The sequence below is a fragment of the Lepisma saccharinum genome, chromosome 16 (genome assembly GCF_977018435.1).
Source record: "Lepisma saccharinum chromosome 16, izLepSacc3.1, whole genome shotgun sequence".
NCBI classification, from domain to species: domain Eukaryota; kingdom Metazoa; phylum Arthropoda; class Insecta; order Zygentoma; family Lepismatidae; genus Lepisma; species Lepisma saccharinum.
Window position 1 is genome coordinate 55,756,755 of NC_139244.1, and position 21,818 is coordinate 55,778,572.

General features: G+C 36.2%; 1 protein-coding gene across 6 annotated transcripts in view; it reads right to left on the minus strand.

The window, feature by feature from the left end:
- The window catches only part of cno (adherens junction formation factor afadin), a 446,647-nt gene extending 438,729 nt beyond the window's left edge, over nt 1-7,918 (minus strand). For all 6 annotated transcript variants that reach the window (XM_083138204.1, XM_083138208.1, XM_083138207.1 and 3 more), the window contains exon 1: nt 7,690-7,918. The gene's annotated coding sequence lies outside the window, so the exon portion shown is untranslated. The remainder of the gene's footprint in view (nt 1-7,689) is intronic.
- Nucleotides 7,919-21,818: the final 13,900 nt, after the last annotated feature.

Sequence of the window (21,818 nt, forward strand, 5' to 3'; positions counted from 1 at the left end):
AGGCACCAAAGCCTAGATAGTATGCAAAATGCAGTCAAGTGTGTACTGCACTACCTGGAATTCTTCTTTTAAAGCTTGACTACTGATTACATCTTCTGTGAAAAAAAAATTAGGGTAAGGAAACTTGTATTTATGGAGCTTTTCACACTAAATGACATCTTAATGCATTTTTCTAGTACATTGCACTTTATCAGTTTCACCCAGCTTGCAACTTTTCTTCAGAAATGGAAAAAGATTTTAATGCATCCGTAAATTCACATTTTCTTTTCGGGATTTTCAGTTGAAAAACAAAAATCTAGAAACACAAAAGAAAACTGCAATAACCAATCTTACTCGCGTTATCATGGATAGCTAAAAGAATTATCTAATTGCCCGAGGAGTTTCGTTAAGTGCGCAGAACACCAAGTCAGCGGAGTTTACTAATTAGATTCTCTGCAAGTCAAGAGTTTCTTATTATGGAATATATACGCCAGTGATTTACAACAGTAGGTTAAGCATCTCCCGTAAGGGTGACAATAGAAACTAGTGACGCCAGGTTGACTCAACGATTTCTATCGTTGAAATACGGAACAAAATGCTGTCCTGAGGACTTCTGTCGTGACAACGGGATGCCTTGACGAAAAACGGGACGTTCCCGTATTTTACGGGACGTCTGGGAACCAGGGTTGTTAAAGGTCCAGGAATCCATACATTCTAATTGGTTCTATTGGGTTCCGCTGCAGGACCAGAACCTTTTTCTCGTACAATTTAAATTCGGTACAAGTTGCGTATTGTCTCAATGATTTGGTGTTTTAAGTCCACTTTATGCACAGTAAGGCTAATCGGGACTGGACCTACAGTTTAAAGTGGGATCCGAACCGCTATGTGCCTCCACCAGGTATCGAACCCGGGACCCCTTGATTACAAGTAGACGACGTTACCACTGCGCCATCGAGGAGGCTATTCTCTCCTTGAAAAATTGTTCCTGGGCTGTATTTAAATTCAGCAAAAAAAAATGGTTCCTGGACCGTATTTCATTCATCAGGAAAAAATGTTCCTAGACCGTATGTAATACATCAGGAAAAAAGGTTCCTGAACCAAATTTAAATTCATCCGGAAAATGGTTCCTGGACCGATTTGAAATACTAAACATAAAAAGGTTCTTTACGCTTTAGAACCCATTTACACTTGCTGATTTTCTCTCCGGATGAGAAATCAATTTACTTACAATTCCTGGACCTTTCACAACCCTATTGTTAAAGATCTAGGAACGCATATATTCTAATGGGTTCTATTGGGCTCCGTTACAGGACCGAAACCTTTTTTTTTTTTTCGCAAAATTTAAATTCAGTCAAAGTTGCTTATTGTTTCATTTCAATACTGAACTTTGACCCTATTTGTACTGATCCGGAAAAAAAAAGTTCCTGGACCGAATTTAAATTCAGCCGGAAAAAGAGTTCCTGGACCGAACTGAAATACTTTAAGCATAAAAAGGTTCTTAAAGGTCGAGAACTAATTTACTCGAAAAAGGTTATTTAAGGTCTAGAACACATTTATTCGTCATGATTTTCTCTCCTGGACCGGAATTGCATTTATTTAAAATTCCTGGACCTTTAACAACACTGCTGGGCAGGGGTGCCCACGGAGGGGATTCATGACGCTGCGTCATGGGAATTTTGGGGGGAACAAAATTTTATACCAATTCAGGCAATTCTGTATATCTTCACACAAAAAAGGGTGGGGTCGTTTCTTTGATGGAGTTTTTCTACCTACCTGGGGGTGATCGCGGCGATGGGGTTGAAATGAAGAACCACCTCTAATGCCTTTAGTATTGGTTTGGAAGGGGGGACGTGCTGTTCGCATTAGCTTTCTTTTTTAAAAAAAAGATGCGCTTTAATACAAGGTTAGTCAAGTAGACAAACTGTTAAGAATAAGGTTCAGTACACTAACAATAGCAGTGAGCCTGAACAATTTTGTACGTTTTATGTTAGCAAACATGAAAAACTTATATTGCTTAAAAATGACTGTATTATATTGTTCCGCAAATTTTGTCTGACCAAAGAAAAATGAGTAAATAATTCGGCATAAAGGGATGGAGGGGAATGTTCTACTTTGGGGGGGGGGGGTCCGTCATAGGCCTCGGGGGCATAGACGTGCGCACGGGGGGGAATTGCCCCCCCCCCTAATCATGGACGTCCGCAGATTTTTTCCACGGTAGTAGAAGCAAGGTATTTTTCCATGGGGTATATTACCCCGATAATAGTGTTGCCCCTCAAAAAGCACCACTTGAATTTGAAATTATCGCATTAATGTAAATTACTATGACTGAAATCACATTATACGTATGTAATGTGTACTTTTAGGTTGACATTCAATTTCTAAGTGGGATGTGTGGCCATCCTTGCCCTCCCCTTCCAGACGTCCATGTCCCTACATTATTATACTTGCCCCTAGAAATTTAATGTAGGGGAATCTTATCGGCGTTATTAAATGATATTATACTCTTAAAGAAATGAAGTATTTTCAAGCCGATTAAAGTTCGAAGCAACTGCGGGGGAAGGAGGTACAGTGGCGCAACCACAGAGGGGCAATGGGGATTGCCGCTCCCCAACCTTGGACGAAAATGAATTCTAGGGGAGCAGGGGGGGAGCAAACATTGAGGTAAAGGTAAGCAAGACTAGTAGAATCTAAGAGTAGCAGGACAAAAGGATACTCAAGATGGAATTAGTTTTCATGTCTTTCTTGCATTATTTCTTCAAGACTGCCAGCACCTACAGGGGGCACAAAGGGAAAATTGCCATAATCGATATCAAATTTTATACAAATAAAAATACATTACGTAAAATTTTCTTGCTCGCTTTGTTCGCAGTATCTGATTTTCTCACAGTCTTTAAAGTTTAGAGAGTAGCTAGGGGGCGGCAGGAGTTACCCTGGGCGCCGAACGACCTACATGAAAAAAATTGCAAAAGAGAATGGAATTTTTTGTGTCATACTAAATCAATATCGTTTTCACTTTGCAAAAAAATTGGATTTAAAAGATTTCTTGCTACCTTCTTGATTTTTATAATGCATTGTAAATTACCAGAGAGAGAAGTTATAAGTTATAACTACTAAATAGCTACTTCAGATTCTTGCTGCTAAACAGTTTTGTCTTAAATGCATGAACACAAATTTGTTGCAGGAAAATGAGCGTGGCAATTTCAGAGACAATTTATTTATTCGTTAAGGTGCCTATATGTTGCTGCATTATAACACACACATGTATGTATATATGTAATGTATATACATATACCCATCAATGCAATGAAATGAAACTATAACAGTGAGACAAAATGAGTTCTTTTTCCTGACTGAACTTTCATCAAGGTTTTGCCCCCTCCCCCCCTAATAAGAGGGTGTGCGCACGCCTATGTTCGGGGGGGGGGGGGTTCGGCACCCCTGCTGCTGGGAACCCTACATTTGGGAAACATGGTTGGTTATGTTTGGATACGGAGAACATTAGTACATAGCAACAAGTGTCCAAATAAGTAGACTATGGAATCGCAAACTACTGCACAACATTGCAACGATCATCCTTCAGTCTTGAACAATGAATCCGTCACTACCTTATTTCTCGCCTCCCCAGCTCTTTCACACACAAAACAATGCATCGTTTGAAGGTCAAGTGCAGTCTCATACAAGTGAGAGAGGGGGAGGAGGGAGATTCCGACACGCTGAAATCAACGTCTGCTTTCCCCTCCATGACACAACAGTTAGAATGTCTCTTGGGAAACAAAATGGTAACTTACACTTCTGATAACATTATCACAAGAACGAGCTGTGTCCACACATTCAAGTTGAAGTGCACTGGTTTGGACAATTAGATAGCCAAAAGAAAGCGTGAATCAGCACTGGCATTTTTAAGTGGTCGCCTTATTTTTGAAGTGCTGACTGAACCTCAAAAACCTCAGAAATGAAATCACATTAGTCAGGATGTAAACGCACAAATAATAACCGGTATATTAGTTTCTCGTTTTGCTTAACGCTCTGGCATAAACCAGTCCCTTAAGTCAGTCAACGACAGAAATACTGATTAATGCACTTATGTGAATTACGGAAATATTCAGCGGCGTAAATACACCTTAGGAACCCCACAACCTTCGGGAGCACGAAGGTTACGACCCAGTTTTGTTGCTGTTTTTTAAAATAATTTTACGTAGTTCAGATACGATTTTACAACGTAGCACATTATCGCCGTATCATTTATACTGATAGAAAACAAAATGCTAATATATTATATTCCAAACTAAAATTGATTAAAAACTAATGACAAGGATGACATTAGGTGGACTGCATCAAAAGTGACCAAGTTCTAAAACTACACTAGCACAAGAACTGCTTCCATAAAAGAACGCAAGCAACTGTTAATGGGCGTTTAACACTATTGTAATTTCTGCAGCAACTGCATTTTCATACATATTTGTAATAAATATTTTTTCAACAGATTGTGCATATTAACCTTCTGAACCACTTTTACATTGATTATAATTACGTACATGTACGTATTTTTCATATAAAGACACAAAAATGAAGGTTGCGCGGGGGGAAGGGTTACTTATATTACTGGAAATATTCTTCACTTCTTCATTTTAGAACTGTTTCCACTACCTAAGCTGCACAAATGTATACATACAGAGGAAAGAGGTTTTCAAAAATTTCTTCTTGCACACTAGATAGTTTTTTTTAACGGTTCTAATGAACCTCACGAAAGTGATTTACAATTGTTTTATTCCCATAATAATAGCAACAAAGCGTACAATTCAATATATATAATTACAAAAAGTTGCAGACCATTTTCATAAATGCAATTTTGTACACCTTACAGTTCCAGGTTTTTTCTCTCTCCATTCTTACACAAATATGTGGCATGCCAGTAATATAATTATTAGGCTACTTTCTCTTTTAAAAATGATCTTCTAATACTGAAAATTATTGATGAATAATACAAAATACCTGATAGTGCACAGGCTATATTATGAGAGGGGAGAATAAATTATTTTTCTTGGTTGGGAAAGAAAACCGCAAGAATAATGGAATCCCCTGTCCCAATTTCAAATTGAACGCGGTTTCTCTAGGATAGAAAAACACATTTTTATTACAGAACTCTTGTTAGTTTTTCTTTTTATCTGCATAACGTTTGTGAGTGCCAGGTGACTTCAATTGTTATCATTTTGCAATCACACCGGGGTTCAACCCTCAGCAGTCTCGTTAACGATTCGGCTGCAAAGGAACCCCTTATTGCCAAAAATGATGTAACAACCCATGTACATAGTACAGAATTGTGTTTAAAATGCGCTGTGACTTCCCCCAATTTAACTTTTCAGTTACTTCAAAGGAAACGTCTTCAGAACAAATGTTAAATGCAGGCAATGCGTGCTCGTTATGGAAGCCGCACTTGCTCTTTCAAGCACAATCTTCGCTTTAATTGTTACTTTAATCGCACGGAACTGCATCTGCTGCACGTCTAAAATTATGCACCAGCTGCAACCCCTCTTCCCCACCCAATTTCCCCTACCAATGATTCATCCTGATGTTTCCCCTAGTGTGGCTAAGAACAGGATCGATGATACAAAAGCAGTCCCTCTAACTAGCAACTTGCAATCTTCAGAATCTTTCTTGCCGATAAGTTGCAATCACAAATACAGGTTGCAATTTCCAGTGCATTGGATTGTCAAAATTTTCACTATTCAAGATATTTCACACGAAAGTACAATATTTTTAATACCTTCATACTGAATTCTGTGGTCACATAAAACGAGGAAAAATATATTTTATTCGTGTTTCTGTATACACTATTTTTGGCATTTGACAATAAAATTTTCCTTCTTGACTACTAAACTAAATGCCTTACTCCCCTACACCTCAATGTTTGGAACTGTTTCCCAGACAACTTCTTAATCTAAACATGAGAAAAATACGAACAATTACGATGGAATATAATGAGAAAAAACGGTGAATAGTTTCCACAAGAACTTGAACTTGATTATTTTGTTGAAGTGTACGAAAAACGATATCCAGCTTTTATACTACCATTTAACAGTTTAATAAAGATGTGTCGATATGAAAATTTGATACCTATCTGATATAAGACTGCAAACGTTCCATTATTCTTTCATCAATGTATGAGACAATGAAGAAATTACAAAACCAAAGTGCAGGAATCGTTATTTCTAGAAAAACGAAACCCAGATTAGCCCTATCCTCTCTCTGAACAGGCACTTTCACCCCCTTATGGTGCTCCAAAAGGCACAGGCATTACAACAATTTAGTAACTAAGCCAGGGGTGCCGGGTTCGAATCCTGGCCTAGGCATGGATGTTTGTGAGTCCATTCATCAATTTCATCATATCTTCCCTCATTCCCATTTTCGCAAATTAGGCAAAAGTGGCACAAAAAGCGAAGTAAAATAAAGCAAATCAATCAATTTAGTTACTGATTCTTGGTGATATTACACCTGAACTGAGAATTTTGATTATATTTCACATTCATAAATGGCGTAACAAGCTCACGTTAACAATTATGGTCTCAAAATTAGTAAATAAATGCAAAGCTGACGAATATTACATGTATTTTTGTGCGTGCTCATTGAATATGGATAGATCTGTGGGGGGAAAGGAGGCTTGTGGTTAATTTTCTAAAAAGCACTCGCAATTTAAATTCGATTTTTCTAAATTAGCATTTCATACACGAGTTTATTAAAAGTTTCGACAGCCTTACATGGGGGAGGGAGGATTTATCTTACTGACGAAAATTACTCACTTGTTCATAATTACCGATTCATTGTATTAAATAATTATTGGCAAGTTTATTTTCCACTCTTGCTTTCTATTTCGCTTCTTTTACCTCACTTTTCTACCACTTGAGTTAATCGCGATAAAGCAATTTTGCACAGAAATCTATATAAGAAGGTGATGACTGACTGGGATGTACGTATTTAGCAATATCTTTAAAACGCAACTAGTTTTAAAAAAAAATCGTTCTCTGGTTATAAGCAAAATAGAGATAAAAGTACCGATTTTAATGCATATTTGGTAAAACAATGCTTTGCTCCCAATATATTTTATTTCAATGCAGTTACGGTATTTAAACAAACAATAAAATCGGAGCTTTAAAATGTAAAGGATAGTTCCCAAGCCCTGTTTATTACAATGTTGGTGTTTTACGTAACGTGAAAAAATAATAATACCTAAATACAACATTCTTCACGTACTTATCATACAAAACCCGTTGTAGAAGTATCAACACGCAGGTGTGCCTAAAACAAAACAATGTGTGAATCTATCTTTTTTTGTAAATGGATATCTATATCAGGCAAAACTAACACGGTTAAAATATATACGTAGATATAAACTACGACATAAGTTTCAAAACTAGTTCGTACGCCCTTTCTTTTGGGTTAAACGGTAAACGGCACACATGACGACTACCTGTCGCACGGCGCGTCAGCCATCTTTATTCTCCACTCCGCCAGTAATGACAAAGTTTGCAGCGATTTCAAAGTTGTCAAAACTTTTGAAAAGTTCGTACATGGTTAAATAAACGACTACATGATGTATTTTAAGTCACTGGAAGGCACTTCAACGTTGCACTTAGGTCTAAAGAAAGCAATCTTAACGATTATCGTTATCCACCTGTAAACGTTTTTTTACGGAGATCTCGTTTTGCTACTTACCTCGCGCAGGTAGCGACGGTACCTCTCGAAGGAACAACTCCAAGAACTTCTTAATTCAACACATAAACACTAAAAACGAATCACAACTACATCACTTCTGACCACAATAAGTAAATATCAAGTTATCCGATCTTGTTGCGAAATCACTAATGGTAGATCGAAGTAAACACGACAAAAATTCCAAACATTTACTCTGTCAAACACGCAAACACTACCACCACTAACAACGGCTCCTCCGTGACTTGTTTCTTACTCTACTGCGCATGCGCCGTAAAACCATCACTGGCGTGATCGGCTGACTTCGCAGCCTGTTAACTGCAAATCGGACGTCTCATCTTCACAAACTTCATAAGGTGTTTAAAAAAAAAAAACACAATCAGGCTCACGGAAGGAAGTATTATATGGGGTTAAAATTGGGGTAAAGTCCTAAAGAACTGGAACGTTTGTTACAGTCTGCGCGACTGTATTCTTATTATTATTCGTCGCTTTGAGAGGCTAATCGTTACGAGGAGGATGAATGATGGATGATGAGATGAAATTAATGAAGAGGCAAAGGAGAAAGAAGATGAAATAAATTGTGCAGAAAACAGTGAGGGGGATTGCACAATAATAATTAAGGAAGAAAGCACAAAAGAGGACAAAAAGCTATATAAATGGAAGCAATAATATGAGAACAGAACAATATAGAAAGAATGATGGAATGACTACGAAAGCGGAAGGGAAAAAAATTTTAATATCCATTCACGTAGCCGGGGGGAGGGCTCGGGGGCTGAAGCCCTCCTACGAAATTCTACAAATATATAATTTAAATATTATACAGTGGTAATCAATTTTACTTCCTTTACATGATTAAACATCTTGTATAATAAGTTGTAATATACTGAGAAATTCATCTTCAGGGCTTCTAACCCCCCCACTTTTTCACCTTTAAATGGAGGGTGCTTATTAAGGATGAGTCCCCCTCGAAATAAAATTCTGGCTACAGGTAAAAACTTCCAGTGAGATCCAAGCGAGTATTTTTCTTCATAATAGTAGTGCTATCAATGGGCGTATTCAGCGGGGATATGGTGGCACTTTCCCTTCCTCCCTTCCCGAAAAAAAGGCGTGGTGAAAATTTTTATTTAGTTCATTGTGCCTTTTACGTTGGAAGCGAAATAAAATGTATGCCCTGTTCAAATAATTCAAAATAAAATAACACCGCACTTTCAAAATACATCACCGAGAAAGCTTTACCCTCTCTCCTCCCCAAAATTTTATTTTGATTCCCTCAGAGAAAGAGTCTGTTCCTTTCTGAGCACGAGTAGAATTTGGAAATCTGCCGTACGTGCGACGAACCTGTCACATTCTTACTTCAGTTAGTTTCGGCTGGAACATTTATGAACAAAATATTTAGATTAGATGCATATATTTATGCCCTGAATTTAGACAAATGTGACTCAAAATCTGAAAACATAAAACTTAAAATATATGCTAAAGTTACAAAATAGATACTCTTTTTATTAAACATTTTACAAAACCATTATTCTCTTTTGCCGTAAAAGTACTCTTTGCAACATATTGTTAACTTTCTAAAGAGATACGTAAAGGGATAAAATAAAACATAAACAGAATTATTATTATTATGAGATGAAAAGGAGGGTAATACACATACCGTTATCATTTCGTTACAGATAAAAAGTTAATACTTTAAATTGACTAACATTTTTAGTCATAATAGATAGCAACCAACCAGTGGCAGCAATTAGGGGGACAACTTTGTGCCACTTTTGCCCCTGCACTATGTTACCAAGGGAACATAAACTGTCCTCCCCCCTCCCAGTTTCGTAACCCAATCACCGCCACTGATAGCGACATATATCTTTAGTTCCAAACCATGGTTAGAATGATTTTACGATAATGTGAAACGTTATAAAAAAAACAACTAAATATGACCGAAAATATTCTTTATGCCTTATTTTAGCGCAAATATAACCTAAACTTAAATACGGCAAATATATACATTAACATTATGAATAAAACACGAGCGATTGTGTTCACAAAAGAGAAAACGCCTTTAAACTAGCTTATCAACGGTAAAAAAACATTCCAGAAATAAAGCAAGTCTGACATTAGGATACCGAAACGAGAAAAAGAAAACATTCCCGATTCGCGTAATCCCGTTTCGCCTCAAGTTTAAACGGTAATATTTTGAAATGAAAATTCTGGTTAGTAACAAATGAATATTTACTTCGTTCTGTTTTTTACACATTGTGTATTTAATATCTTATAATTGCTAAATTTGTCTGATATAATGTACTACCGGCACATTTTTTTAAAAAAATCTTCGTTATAACCACACATTTTTTGCAAAAAAAAAATTGTTCATAAAATCTGCGACAATTATGCGATGAAATACGCTATGCGAAGCCCTTAGTAAAAAATTCATTGCGAATACTATAAAGTACATACACATTGGTGAAGCCCGAGGGGTGGGCGACAGTATAGTTTCACCCCACCCTCCCAGCAATAAGGAACTGGCATATGCCCTAAACATAAGCTCCATTCTGCCTTTCCAGAATATGTACATAGAATAGCTTCTGGAAATTAATCAAGATGATATAAATCTCTCCCTAAGTAACTGGAGACAACTACCTCTTACTTCAATCCAGTGGCGTAGCTGCGATAGGAGCACCAAGCAAAAACAGCTAGAATAACAGTATATAAAATAAATAACGCTAACCTTTAAAAAGCTGAAAAGGCAAGAGATCTAGGAATTCTGATTTTAAATTAACGTTCACTTGTCGGATTTATTATTCGCATTGGCAGGGGCTTCAGAAACATACAAGCACTATAAACACTGCACATCGCGCTACGACGCCAGGTGTCCCGGGTTCGAATCCTGGCCTGCGCATGGATGTTTGTGAGTGTCCATTCATCAATTTCATCATATCGTCACTCATCCCCATCTTCGTAAATTAGCCAATAGTGGCACAAAAGGCGAAGTAAAATTAAGCAAATCAAATTTTAAAATAAAAAGATCAAACTAAAAACACTGTATTATTCTCTAGTGTGTACAAAACTCGAATTTGGCTCTGCCATATGGAACATAGAAGTTCAAAAACATACAACAAATTTAGAACGTATACAGTCAAAGTTATTGCAGTACATGAAATTCAAACTGGAAGGCGAATACCTCTTGTTCGAATCAAATTCTAACCTAATAGAGCAATTCCACATGGACACACGTGACCACAGAAGGACGGCCCCGGACATTTATGCTACTTTGGAACATTTTTAATTGCAAACTCGGATCTCCTCTGTTGCTTTCACAATTCACAATACGAATTCCCAACATTAAAACCAGATTTAAGCATGGAACGTTGGAACCTTCATCGTATTTGGAGAATGAGTGCGTTCCACAATACTATAGAAAGAGATAATAAAAGCATCGACTTATTTGCGGTCATATTTTCAATTCAAGAAAACAGTTATGAATACATTGGCTACAAAAACAGACTGAAATATGTTTTGAAATTGTACAGTATTGTTATTCTCTGCACAACAGGGAGAGGGAGAGAGAGAAAAGAAGTGAAATACAGAAGCAAACGCACACAGAGAGAAAAGTAAATAAAGACGTGTATCAGAGAGCAGATAAAGAATGAGAAAGTAAGAGAGAGGAAGAAATAAAAGAAGAACGGAACGGAAAGAAAGAGAAAGAGATAAAGACAGAGACAGACAGAGAGGAGAGAACGGCGGAGAGAGAGAGAGAGAGAAAGAGAGGTATAGAGAGAAAGAGAGGGAGAGTGAAGATAGTGAAGAGAGAGAAGGAAGCACGGAAATGGACACAGAGAGAGAAGCGCAGTAAGAGAGAGAGAGAGAGAGAGAGAGAGAGAAATATAGAAGTAAGACAGGTACAAAGAGCGAAAGAAGAAAGAGGAACAGCAGAAGATGGATAATGAGAAAGAATACAAAAGAAACACCAGAAAATGTGAAGTAAAACAGAAAAAAAGAAATGATTAAGAAGAGGAATTATAAGATCAGAGAGCAAAGACATACAAAAATATGGGAATAGAGGGAGGACGGAGAAGTAGACAAATTTTCCTTATCCAAGGGGGATTAAGTCACTCACCTTGAACCTCCCTGTGTACGCTCGTGTGCAGTTAAAATTTCAAAACCTTGAAAGAAACAAACAAAAAAAAATGCTCATCTCCAAAAAAAAGTTAAATTTAAATCAATAAATAAATAATGTTGATACGCACCCACTTATTGTACCGTTTTAAGTGTTTAATATGTTAAATGTCTATGATGACATAATTTGTTTTGTTCAATTAGGTTGTCTGTTATGGTTATGGACTAACCTTAAAACATTTGATTGTGGGTTGTTAGGTGAGAGACAATTTAAATATTTAAAAAAAAAAAAAAAAAACTCAGGAAGATGACTAAAATCGACTACCAGTTGATAGGGTCAGAAAAAAAAAGAAGAAGAAGAAGTAGGTGAGAGATATGTAATCTGTAATTTGACGATGTAACAAACAGTATATATATGTTGTAGGAGATAGTCTGTGGTGAAATATTAGCTAGTTGCGGAATATATAGTTACAGACAAATTCAAGCTTAAATTGTGGATTTAATCATCGTTTTTATTGTAAAAGTGTTCTGTGTCATTACAAGACAGTACATTTATTGAAACGTAAGTTAATATTAAATAATCTTGTGATTTAGAAGATAAATCAGTGTTAAATCTAGATAGCATGGAAGGCTCTGGGCCATCCAGATAAAGTTTCCTGCTTGTAAGAAATTCAACAAATTTCATTCAAGTGAGGGAAAATGTCTAGCGAAGAAATTATTAATCAAAACCGAGATGACGTCCAAATGGAGATGAATGAAGTAGTGAAAGTAAAAAAGGACACGTCTTCAAATAAAGACGGAGAAAATATGGATGTTGAATTGGTTGCTAAGCAACCAAAAAGTCAGAACACAAAACGAAATCGAGCAAAAGTTAGTGGAAAGGAGGAATCTATAAATGCTCCAAAAATTTTCAAAGCAAACGTATTAGAGCGTACAATGCAATCAAAGGACAATGTGAATAAAAATGACTTATTCTATCCTGGGCACGATGGCCCATATATTGTGCTTGTTGAAGGAGCGGAACACAACGTTGGTAGCTTTAGTGCTATTATGTTAGGTAGTCACTTAAGAGAAGCTAGAATTAAGGTGAATTATGTTAAGGCATCGGGTAATAATCGTGCAAAGATTTACTTTTTAACATCCAATGATGCAAATGACTTTTACTTGAACAAAGAGTTTCAGAAGAAGTATAAAGTAAATGTCAAGATCCCGAAGAGTCTTTTACACAGAATGGGACTAATATATGGGTTACCGTTACATATAAATTTAGAAGAAGTACAAGATGAAGCAGAGGCTGAGAGAAATATTCCAATAATCAAAATGGAAAGAATGAAGAAGAAGATTTATCAAGAAAATGGGGAATTTGTGTTCAAACCGACCAAATTGATCAGCGTAACGTTTCAATCACAAAGGTTGCCCTCGCATGTAAAGCTACTCAGTAACATATTTCAGGTACAACCTAAAATAAAATCTGTTATGCAGTGCAGGAATTGTTTCCGTTTCTCTCACACAAAGGATGTTTGTAAGTCCAAAGCGATATGTCCAAGGTGCGGTGATTATGAACATGATGATATATGTGCTGCAGTACCTAAATGCATAAATTGCTCAGGAAATCATCTTGCAACTGAGAGGTCGTGCAGTAAGTGGGAAGAGGAAAGAGAAATTCAGAAGGTTATAGCATATGAGGGCTGTTCATATCAAGAAGCAAAGAGAAAAGTTAGTTCTAGTAGTTCATTTATGACCGAAAGAGACGATTATTCTTATGCAAACGTACTACAAGATTTCCCAGAGTTAAAAACAACTAAAGCAGAGTCTACCTTTGTACAAGCTCCAAGTTCAGCAATTACAACAGGTAACAGATATGAGGTGCTGGCCACTCTAAGAGATGAGGAATCAGGGACATCAAGAAACTTATACTCGTGGAAATCTTCTCAACCTCATCTTTACAACATGAACAATAGTTATTCTGATCGAAGACTTGGGAAGATATTTAAAAGTAAAGAAGTTATGAAAAATAAAGGTATGCAAAATCTAAAGTCGTGTAACAATCCTCAAACCCAAAACGAACAAGAAAGACCAGATTATGTATTACTAAATTCCCAAAGCAGTCCAACGTCAGTGACAACAACGGAAAAACGAAAATTAAGAACTAGCATCCCACAATATGACTCTCAAAAGCAAATAATGATTAGTTTGTTACAAGTTATGGCAAAACTAACGTCGAACATAACTGTGGATGATAATCTCCAGAGAATTAAAAATATTCTAGTCGATTGTGCAAATATTACTTCACAGTTATTGAAACTTATTGAAGAGCTTGAATCATATGAAGATGCTCAACATTAAATATAATAATCAGTAAGTTATTACATGCAAAATATGTTTTTGTTTGTGCAATGGAATTTATGCTCGTTTCCTTCAAGAAAACTTGAACTCATGAAACTGATAGAAGAGCATCATCCTCTCATTATATGTGTGTGTGAAGTATGGGGGGATGGAAGAGTTTCAATTGAAATAAAAAATTATCACGCAGTAATTAATCAAAAAGGCGGAAAAGGAGTGGGTATATTTGTACATGAAAGTCTGGCATTCCAACCCATATCATTTAATCCCAATTTAGTGATTCTTCGAGAATATCGGGTGGAAGTAGTGGGAATACAAGTGCAAATTTTGAATAAAATATTTACTGTTATCTCGATCTATATACCATCTTCCTATACATCGCAAAAAATTGCAGTGAAACATTTAAGGTCTATGATTAGTTCATTCAAGACTCCATTAATCATAACTGGAGATTTCAATTGCCACCACCCATTGTGGGGTCGACAGGCAGCAGATAAGTTGGGTCGAACTCTTGTTGAATGGATGGAGGCGGAACAGTTAACTATAATAAATGATGGTTCACCTACTCATATGCCTAGAAATGGAAGTAATCCGTCATCTATAGACTTAACATTAATTTCAGAAAAGTATTGTGCAGACTTTACATGGGAAGCCGATGTGGACTTGAGAACAAGCGATCATTATCCATGTTATTTTTATCTGGCTTATTGCCATGCAACAAATGAAAGAATATTAACTATTCGCAAATGGAAAGTATTCAAAGCTAATTGGTCTAATTATACTAAACTTTTAAATATTTATTTCTCAGAGGATGATGGATTAAAACCTGATAATATTACATACGAGGAGTTTGTAAAAATCATTTCGGCTGCGATGGACTTGAGCTGTCCCAGGGTGATAAAAAGTAGTCAGCAACACTTCCCAAAGATATACTGGTGGACAGAAGAGTGTGCTGAAGCAAAACTACATAGAGTCGAATTAGCAAGAATATACTCACGTCAACCAAATCCGGAGAACTGGATAGCATTCAGACGCTCTGTGGCCAATTCAAAGAGATTATGCATAAAAGCAAAAAGAAAATCATGGAAATTATTTTGTGAAAATTTACACCCAAGCATGAAATTAGGATATGTGTGGAATAAGTTTAGGTCGCTCAAAAATCCTCGTACAGCAAATGTGGTCCCTTTGAAATCAAATTGGAAGACTGAATTTATTCAGAAACTCATACCTACAGTGTCAGACGGAGTAATTGAAACACCAAATGAATTATGTAGTTACACATCAAAACTACGATCGGCGAAAGGTTTTGCAACTCCAATTTCAAAAGAGGAAATCTATGAAATTATCGGCAACAGTAAAGAATCTGCTCCAGGGATGGATGGAATTACTTATTCTATGATTAATCACCTTCCAGATGTAGCGTTAACGGCGATATGCACAATTTTTAATAAATTCTTAAATAATGGAAAAGTACCAGAAGATTGGTCCAAACAGTTGATTATTCCAATTTTAAAAACAGGCAAGGACCCTCAAGTAGGTAAATCATATAGACCTATAGCTTTGACGTCAGTTATAGGAAAGATATTTGAGAAACTGATACAAAAGAGAATAGAATGGTTTTTAGAAAGCCAAAATATATTTCAGTTCGAACAAATAGGATTTCGAAAGGGATTAGGATGCCAAGACGGATTAATCACTCTTTCCTCGTATATTTTCGACTCACTGATAAGAAACAGAATTGTATTAGCTGCATTCTTAGATGTAAGCGCAGCTTATGATAATGTAGACATTAATATCCTAATCCAAACAATACAACAGCTAAAAATACCTCACAACTATGTTTTGATATTATGGAAGTTACTCAGTAAAAGATCTGTATATTTCCACTTTTTCAGTGAAAGTAGAGGACCGTATTCAGCCTGCAAAGGGTTACCTCAAGGAAGTCCTTTAAGTCCTTTGTTATTCAACATATATATGATCGGGATGAAAAGGAAATTAATTCCAACAGTCAATTATCTTCAATATGCAGATGATATCTGTATCTATATGTCCACGACACAAATTCATACTGATTTTCCTGTTTTAGAGGAACAAATATTGGAAGTGCAAAAGTGGCTTGAAAGTAAAAAACTCTCCATTTCAATGGAAAAATCTAATATTACAATTTTTAGTAAAAAGGGAACACCTCCAATAGTTCACTCAATGTCCCGAAAAACAAGAATTCCCATTACATCCAGAGTAAAATATTTAGGTGTCATCTTGGATGAAAAACTAACTTGGAAGGACCAAATTAAAGCAATACAAGTCAAATCAGAAAAAGTGTTTAATTTGTTCAAAGCAATAGCAAATACTCAGTGGGGATGTCATCCTCGAGTTATGCTTTTATTTTACAAGAATTATTTTCGGCCTATGATAGATTATTCTCTATTGGCAATGTGTAACTTGACAGAAGGAAAATTGAATTCCATTGATGTCATACAGAGGAAATTCTTGAGAAGATGTTTAGGAGTTATGAACAGCACTCCAAACGCAGTAGTATACATGGAAGCGGGTGAATGTTCCATTTCATGTAGACAGAAGATGTTAGCAGCAAATATGCTCTTCAAAGTGAAATCATATCATGAGCATCCTTTCAACAATGTGCTAACAAATATGATACACTTACATGAAACAGGAAAAATAACAAACAGAAAATCTGCTATGTGGATAGAATTGTATAATTCGTTTTGTCAAGAATATCAGGATGTTCTACAGATGCGTTCACGGCCTGTTTTTTCATTAGATTATCCTCAACAGTCTCTGGATAATATTCATTTCCCTCGTTATTCGCACATATCGGAATATTTTACTCAATGGCCAAGTTTTTATTTCATATACACAGATGGATCTAAAAGTGAGTCAGGAGTTGGATGTGCAGTGTACGATCCACAACATAAAACAGACCTATTATTTCGGCTTCCACAAGACTGTTCAATATTTACAGCAGAATCTTACGCAATTTACCAAGCTTTAATATATGTCCAAAAATTAAATTTACGAAAGTTCTTAATACTTACTGACTCGCAAAGTGTATTACAGGCTCTTAAATCTTCTTACAACAGTCTTTACAAATTATCCCCTTATATTATAAATTGCATACAATTAGTTCAAACAATACAAAAATCTGGAAAAACCATTGAGTTTTCTTGGGTTAAAGCTCATAGCAATATTACAGGTAATTCTCATGTAGATGAATGTGCAAAGAAAGCAGTGTGCCTTCCAAATATTACGAACTTATCATTATACTATACGGATCTTCTCCCTAGAGTAAAGAAGAAAATTCTGAATAAATGGTTTGATTGGTGTCGAAATGAACTTACAACCGTTGGAGAATCATACAGACCATTTGCTGAATTCAAAACACAAAAACCATGGTTTCATCATGTAAGTGCTACAAGAAATGTAATTGTATTAATTAATAGACTGAGAACGGGCCATTTGTGTACTAGGCAACATTTATCCAAAATTGGAATAACGAACAATAAGAAATGTGAATGTGGCTGGGAAAGTGCAGATGCACAACATATAATACTGGAATGCTCAAAATATAATAGAGAGAGAAATATCTTGTATAAAACTTTAAATAATCTAAAGGTTCAGTTTCCAACAAATTTGTTAAGTTTAATTGTTAATCCAGATGTGAGAATTGGTTATAGTTTGTTATCATTTTTAAGGAAGTGTAACATACAATTGTAAAAGGCAAAATGTTCTTAAAAAAAAAAAAAAAATGTAATATCTGTAAAATAGGGGGGGTTGGACTGATAATTTAATTGTAAAACAATTGTGTGTGTATTGTTATGGACAAAAAACGGCATAAAAGCTGTTAGGTTCCAAACAAAGGAATGAATGAATGAATGAATGAATATATATGTTGTATTGTAATTGAAATGGATGTAAGTCTATTTGTAATATAGTGTATATTTGATTAACAAAGAATAGCATTACCTATATTGTAACAGAACTCGTTATTGTATTATAATTACATTGTTACGTTCCCCGGTTTATTCTCAATGGATCTACTTACTTTTATTCCTCTGCGGCGAGCATGAAACTTATCAGCCTACTATGAAGCCAAGAGACACATACTGGCCATTTCTTCTACAGGGTGTCCAAAAAAAGTCAAGCAACCAAGACTGAATGCACGTTACTTTTGTACAAATAGTTATAGAGACATGAATCTTCTACTAGGTATTAACTTTGTCCATGTGGATATTTTTTAAACATTAAACTAGAAAATTGTGCTGTTCATGAACATTGAGAGGGGACGGGTACAACAACACTTTCTCCATGGAGGACAATACTTTATTTAGAATTTATTGAAAATGGAATGACGTTAATTTCACTTTCCACTTAAAAATCAAAATGAACAGAATTAAATATTCACCACTTGTTTTCCGGGGGAGAGGGGTCGATAGCCCTTGTTGCTCCACACTGGATATGCCCAAGGGTGTGTGTCTGTGGATGTACAAAATTGGGCACTACTCATCATAAAAATATGGGTGACATCTCATCCAGATTAATTTTCTCGCCATCCTCGGCGTTTCTCCAGAAAACATCTCATTACTCTGTAATCTTTTTTTCTAAAGAAACCCAGTGTGCAACGTGATTTTCAAAATAGATCTGAACACATTGCACTTCAATTTAATGTGCCATCGGAGATGAAGTTCGACCCCAAAAAATTGCGCCATTAGATTGGAGTAAATACAGTAATCACTCTTCGAATAATCTTCCTGACTGGTGTTTATCACAGTAGCTAGGGGGAAGGCTCGGGCCCCCCGAAAGCCTACAACTATCTAATTTAAATAGTGTATAGTGGAAATTAATTTTCCTTCCTTAGCAGGATTAAAAATCTTACACAATAAGTTGTAATAATACTGAGAAATTCATCTTCAGGGCTTCTGGGCCCCACTTTTTCGCCTTTATATGGCGGATGCTGATAAGGGATGAGCTCCAGTCTCGAAATAATTCTGGCTACGGGCCTGGATATACCATATCACATTGTGAGTGCTTAAGGTCAAAGAGTCAGTTTGAGGAAAAGAAAATGGACTCTTGCCCAGTTTCATTAGTCACAAATAAATTTAACAATTATATTGGGATAGATTTGAAAATGATATTGAGATACATTTGAAAAATATATTGAGATAAATTTAACATTTATATTGAGATAAAACTAATCAAAAATAATTATGTTCTACATATTCCCTTTTACTGGGCATTTTAAAATACTACCCTTTAAACTGATTAGAAGAAACGGGATTTAGGAGAAACTGGAATTCTCGTCTTGCCTAAAATGGCGGCCAGGTCGTAAATCACTTTATTTTAGTGTTGGTTTGTAGTCCACTTTATGCACAGTAAGACTAATCAGGACTGGACCTACAGTTCAAAGTGGGATCCGAACCACTTGTGCCTCTATCGAGTATCGAACCCTTGACCCCTTGATTACAAGGCGACTACGTTACCCACATTAATGGATGATATTCAAAGAACAATATCTCCCGCAATTCATTGAGCGAAATCACGCCGACCACCATATTTCCTGCAAACAGATCATATCTTGTGTTGAAAAGATGCAAAGTATGATTGTCGTGATTACTTTTCACCTTTTCCGAAGCACTACAGACCGTGAAAAGTGTGTAAAGTGGTTAAATGCGTGAGGAAGGAAAGATTTACGTACAGATAGAATTATCAAAAGCGTGTGCAGCAAGCATTTTGTAGGTGGCAATAGGCCTACACCTGAAAATCCATCCTATAACAGTTTGGTATTCAAGTGAACAGGTAAGTGATTTTTATTCATTTCAGGAAATATTTTTTCATTTTACTGTTACATTCGTTTCGTGCATGCATAACATTACAAGCATAATTTCGTGCTGTACATGTATAAAGATTCTTATCAGCAATGATCCAATATGTATATAATGTCTGTAATGTTTCATGTTTAAAATAAATAACTCTCTGCTGCAAAATTACATTTTGGCAACAGTGCATGCTAAAATCTGCATGTTTTCACCTTTTCACATAGTATTTCAGGATTCCGGTACTTGCGTCTACACACGAGAGTCGTTGCTTCACAACAAAATCTTCCTTCTAGTCATAAAAGGAAAGATGCACCGGTATTGACAAAACTACCACATCAGCACCATCTGCACGCAGGAGTTTGAACATGACGGAGACCTTATATTTTCTGTTATTTACTTAAATACCTTTAATCGTAACAAAATTATAGGTATTCCAGGTTCTTGTGAATAAAACAATCTTTCATGTCAGAAAATTTCTTCCTTACCCAATCTATATTAGTGGTACGGTTGTGTCTGGGAATTTGGGCCTATTCTTTAACATAGCTTCAGAACCCCCTTAAATAGTTTTTTCCGGAAACCCTAGATATCATCCATTGAATTCACATTAAATGGAGAGTCAGGTATAAAGACTTGCCGTCCGCATGGGCGTCGCCAGAAATTTTTGCAGGGGGAGGGGGTCGGGCTAAAGGTAAAAGTTGAGTGATTGGAGTGATTTGTTGTTTTAAGTCCACTTTATGAACAGTAAGGCTAATCGGGACTGAACCTACAGTTTAAAGTGGGATCCGAACCACTATGTGCCTCCACCGGGTATCGAACCCGGGACCCTTTGATTACAAGGCGACGACGCTACCACTGCGCCATGATAAAAGTTGAATAGTAATAGATAAATAATAAGTATTATTTCAACGATTATAAATGTTATTATACAATAATAAATATTACATACTAACAAAAAATAATTTTATTCGAAATAATAATAATAATTATTATGTAAATGGGGAGACTCAATCCACCAAACGAGTGAATACAAGCATAACTATTTTCCATTATTTATTTTGCATTTGATGCAGTTAATATCTGAATGCATTTTGATATTAACCTTTACACGTCTCGTTCAATTGATTTGTTGAATTAAGTCCACTTTATGCACAGAAAGGCTAATCGGGATTGGACCTACAGTTTAAAGTGGGATCCGAACCACTATGGGCCTCCACCGGGTATCGAACCCGGGACCCTTTGATTACAAGGCGACGACGCTTCCACTGCGCCATTGGGGAGGCACACGTCTTGTTCAAGAAAATGCTTTAAATGTTAGATTTTTATATATATATATATATATAAAGTTTGTTGTATGGCCTCTAACCTACAACTGTAATTATTTGAATTTTGAAAACTGTGAAACCATTTGTTCTTTGGATGAAATGGTAGAATATAACCTTGTTGCTTTATTTTTCAGTCAATGTTTTCGATCCAATGCATTTTTACTTTGATTATTCTGTTCGAATGCTAACTAAATGAACTTTATTTCTGTTCGCAACAATAAGAGTAACAAACTTTCGGCTTTCTTGTATCTTTAAATGAACGATGTCAATTTCCAGGGGGGGGGGGCACCGACCCATTCGCTCCCCCCCTCCCGACGCGCATGTGCCGAGCAATTTTGTACTTCGACAGACACACACCCTTGGGCATATCCAGTGTGGAGCAACAAGGGCTATCGACCCCTCCTCCCCAGGAAAACAAGTAGTGAATATTTAATTCTGTTCATTTTTATTTTTAAGTGGAAAGTGAAATTAACGTCATTCCATTTTCAATAAATTCTAAATAAAGTATTGTCCTCCATGGAGA